The following is a 5,067-nucleotide window of genomic DNA, read 5'->3' as shown; positions in this document are numbered from 1 at the left end:
ATCTGCACAGCGCATCAGAGACACTTCTGCGTTTTTCTGCTAGGCTTTTGGTAAAAACGTTGAATGTAGCCAGACCACAATACAGGTCATTCTAAGAATCTGCACTTTGAATAAAGTGTGAGGTCTAGAAGTTACAGAAACACAGGACAGTGCTGGAAAATCTGAGTTAGTTGGATGAAAGAGATGTTGAGGGCTTTCTGCGACACAACAGACTAAGCAGCTGGTGGAAGTCAGGTTGAACCCACCACACAACCCTGCCACATTTGGGGGTTTGTATTCACTCCCCACTCCTGTCTTCTCTGCTGCTCTGGGCTCGCTGCAGTCAGCCATGAATAAATCCCGCCTTGATAAAAATTGGTTCAGATGAGACAGTTCCTCAGTGTATGAAACTCAAGCTCTGGGAGGAATCCCCAAGCGCGGCCATCAGGTTCTAGTTCCTAACACACAGCAGAGCTGTAATCTGACTCACAGCAATGTGACTCGGGAGTAACTACCAAAGCCTTAACAGAAGCAAATCAAGGACAAGATATTTCTGTACAGAATATTTCTGTAAAATCAGCTTGGTTGCAGGTTAACGAGTCTGACAAAAGCCTGCACTGGTCTGGAACAAGCATTACAAACATCCGGGCAGTATTCAAACGTAGGTGAATTGCCTGTACCTTGATCTTGATATAAAAGGAGTTACAAAAGTCAAAGAAATACCAAAACATCTGGCTGCAAGCTCTGCAGGACAGCTCAAGCAAGCTGCAAAGAGAAGCAGTCAAACGCCCAGATGTAATCACATCCCTGCCAGACTCTATCTCCCCACCCAGACGGCTGCAGAGAAGTGGCAGGCTCACTTCTTTGATGAGAGATCAAAATGGCATGAGACTCCAGTAAAGGTGCGATAACAGTGGATGATAGTAAGGGACGTGAACCACGCACATACAAACACGCAGCACAGTGGGACACAGTTCAGAGACAGAGTATCTCCACGTTCGACACGCTGCTCTGTGCAATCACTCACTTGGTGCAAGGAGAGGAGCAGGAAGAAGTGGGGAGGCCATTCTTGACTTAGTTTTAAGTGGCACACAGGAGCAAATTCATAAAGCAATAGTAGCTGAGATGCTGCATAACAGCAGCCCCAGCGCTGTTCAACTCAGCATTGCACAGGGAAGCCAGGGCCAAACGGCAGAGTGACACTAAACGGAAGCAAATGTTAAAAATCAGTGTGAGACTAATTAAGCAAAGCCTAAAGGGGCTTTGAAGAGCAAATCAGTAAAGGTATAAAAACAAACAACAGGGCTGAGCATGTCAAAAAGTCATCAGGAAAACATGGGGCCATTAGACTGTCAGAGGTTAAAGGAAGCAGTTATGGCAGACAAGGATAACGCAGAGATGCTAAATGACTCCTCCCCTCCATCTTCCACACCTTCCCTGGAGATTCCTATGCCTTTGCAGAGCCTCCAGGGAGATACTCTCCATGGCTGGGGCAACAGCAAACATGGGTTAGGAAATACCATTGTTTAAAGGGAAATAAATATGTTACTGAGCCCATGACTCCATCCTCCAGCCCCACTTCCAGAGAGCGTATCCATTGGAGGGACTACAAAGGAAAGGCAGGAGCTTCTGGTCTGATCATAGAAGTCAAGAGACAGGCAGCAAGACACCAGAAAAGGCCCAATTCAGATAATTGGAGGGGAAAATCCCTCCATAGGTGTGATAAAAGAATGGCCAAACAGACTGGATTTTTTAGATCTGGTGTAGGGGGGTGAAATTATAACTGGCATTGCTAAAGTATTTGGGAAAGTGTTTTAGCTCTACATTCCAGCCTGTTCCAGGTGGAAAGTTAACATTGTGGGTGGTTTATTCTTCCTCTGTAGCACTAATATTAGCTGCAGCCAGGACACGGGGCTGGCAGGTTTTCACAGATGATCGGGGCTGGCAGCTCTTAAACTGATGTCAGTGGGAGGTGAGTAAGATCTGGTTGCTTCTGCCCAAGGGTGCTATACCTAAGTGGCGTAGCTGAAAAAAACAGTCCTGCACATGCAGCCTGTATGGCCGTACCTTGCACAGTCCTTTACACTTGTCTGAAGGATGCTGCCAGACCACTGCTGGCACATGTGGGAGGGTCTGGAGGACTCCAACAGCCCAGTTCAAGAGAGGCACGTGCTCCCAGAGAGCAAGGAGACCCGGAGGCCAACATTGGTTTGAATGTACACGCACCTTCGCAGCCCTGCGCTGTCATCAGCAGAGAATTGGAAAGATTTAGGCTGGCAGGGACTTCTGGGGGTCTCTCAGGCAAAGCAGAGCTGAGGAGCACCATCCTTTCCAAGCACGGCAGAGTGAATCCATGCAGGGGAGCTCAGTTCCCGGGGGCTCCAGGACGCCTCGGCAGAGGCGGCTGCGTGACATCAGCCCCCTCGGCCGTTTGTTGCCGTTTGTTAACATTCGGTCCCTGGCGGTGGCAGATGCTCTGGGGCTGAATCACAGGGATTTGTTGTGGCGAGCATCGCCTCGGCACCTGCTGCACACCGAATACCTCCTCTTCCTCTGCCTCCGGCCGCCCTGCCTTTCGCCGGCCATCGCCTCTCGGGAGCCACCTGCGCGATGGAGAGGGTGGGTGCTGCACCCACGGAGGCAGGGGACAGCCGTCTGCTGGCAGCCAGGCTCTCTGCAATGCACCTGCCTTGCAGGAGACAGAGAAAGGGTTAAAAGCACCGCCTGGAGCTACGAAGCAGGGAGAGAGGACAGGCTGGGGGGAGCAGGCTGGGGAGGTGGGGGGCTCAGGGAGGGGGCTCAGGGCTCCGTGCACTGCGACTATCTCCCTTGACAAAGCCCTGCCACACCATAGCCAGTGCTGCGACAGGCAGGCAGCGTGCCCTCCCGCGGCACAGCCCCGAGGGACATGACACTCCCGCTTGTTCCCCTCCAGCAAAGACATCTGAGGAGAGGCTGGGGGATCACGAAAGGCCCTAAGAGACCCAGCGACACCGCAGACCCTCCTCTCCAGGGGAAACTGCCCCCCCAGCTGCCATGTGCAGTGCCAGGAGCCACCCACAAACCTCCCAGGGGCCGACCCAGCACGGTCCCCTTCCACGAGCCATCCCACGAGACCCCCTCCAGCTTCCCTGCCCCATCTCACCCTCCCACCAGAGCCTCCCTCACACACAAGGCCACGCTCATGCCTCAGAGAGGAGCCGTGCTTGTATTCACTCTGCTTCTAGGGGAAGACCTCATGTGAGCTGCTCTCACATCCTCCACCTTGTCAGAGCTGTTTTCCAAAGGCAGCCCCTTCTCCAGCTAAAGACCCAGGGAGAGACTCCCATGGCCTCACTGGGCCCACACTGTCCCCACATCTGCCCCACAGGCCGCAGCCCTGTACCCTGAGCACTGAAGTCACAGCTGGGGCCAGCTGCAGCTCCTCTAAGGTCAGCTGGATGAGGCCGTAACACAAGCAGCATCACCTTTAGGGCCACATGCAGACACAGGATGAAAATTGAGGCAGAGCAGCGATCTGATCTGACCATCAGAAAGCTGTTCCGCCCACAGCCCCTTCCCACGGAGATGATGACTAACAGAGACATCCCTCTTGCACAGCATTTGTGCAGGAGAGCATCAGGGTGTGGGAAAGCTCAGTATAAAAGCACGTGAGGAGGAGTTTACGCTGACGTGTGAAATGAATGTACACGTTTGTTGCAGACCTACTAAAGCAAAAGGGGTTAATTTCTCCTCTAGGGCTGCAGAAGGGAGTCCAAGCTAGAAATGTTTGGACTGGCATGAGCGAGCACTCGGGTGTTATCATCTAATGGATGCTCACATGGATGAATAACAGTGGATCAAGGAGTTGCCTGGGAGATGCCATGGGATAGCAAGGGCTAGACGTTGACTTTTAGGCACTGGCAGCCAAGGACTGGAACAAACGTGGACTTCACCCCAAACGTGATTCAGCTGCAAGTCTGAGCAAGGACTGGTCATGCAACCGGGCAGTACGTGGGCTGCTGCAGAGACAGAGAGGAAGTCCTCAACCCTGAGGACCCGGCACAGGCTGAGCCACCCTGATGAGCATGGGTCACACCCCAGCATGCCAGCTGTAGTCCTTCCGACCCCATGAAACACTGAGGAGACCGTCCTGCATCAATCAAGCTGCACGCTCTCTGCTCGTCGTGCTCGACAGGCTGGCCGCAGAAGTGAGCGGAAAGCCAAAGCCAGGCCTTCAGCCACGAGAGCCATGGGAGCTGCTTCGCAAACCGACATATGCCAAGCACGTGGCACAGAGGAGAGCAATCCCAGACCGAGTAGGGCCAACTGCCCCAGAGAGCAGCAACCCTGCGTCCCGCTGCCCCCACCCCGCGGCAACGCCGGCCGCCCGTCGCTCAGCCCGGGGCTCTGCCACGTGCTTCCCAGACCACTGATCCCAGACCCACCTGGAGAGCCACCACGCAGAGGGTCCCGGCCTGGCAGGTGCACTGTCCCGCCCTGGGGACGCCATCTGGTGGCCGTGCCCCCCGCCTGTGGGGCAGAGCCACGGCGCCACAGCAGCTGCCCCTGGCCTGCCCCGGGCACCTCGCGGTGGGCTCCGACGGGGACAGGGACAGGGCCCGCCGGGCCACGGGGCCGATGCTCTGGGAGGGCCCCCCTCGGGGCCGGGCGAGGCTGCGAGGCACGGGGCTGCGAGGCGCCCAGCGGCAGGGCCGGGGCCGGGACCGGGACCTCCCCCAGGGCGGGACCTCCCTCAGCCCGGGACCGGGACCGGGGGCGACACTCTGACAAATCGCGGCCCCGCGCGGACCCGGCCCCCCCAGCCCGAAAGTGGGGTGCGGACCACGGGGACCCCCGGGACCCCCCCCCCGCCGCTGCCGCCCCGCGCCCACCTGCCTCCCGTGGGGAGCCGCGCATGTGGAGCGCACCACCGCTCCTCGGGGCGCTGGGGGGGTCCGGCGGCCGGAGCGGGCATGTTTGTACGGGGGCCGAGGGGGGGCGGCATCGGCGCGGCCCCCCCGCCCCCCCCCGCCGCCGCGGCGCGAATGGTCTGTTCCTCGCGCTCTATTTAACCCGCGCCTCTGCCGCACCGCCGGCTCCAGCGCG

The sequence above is a fragment of the Nyctibius grandis genome, chromosome 17, assembly GCF_013368605.1.
Source record: "Nyctibius grandis isolate bNycGra1 chromosome 17, bNycGra1.pri, whole genome shotgun sequence".
NCBI lineage: Eukaryota > Metazoa > Chordata > Aves > Nyctibiiformes > Nyctibiidae > Nyctibius > Nyctibius grandis.
This window is presented reverse-complemented; position numbering follows the sequence as displayed.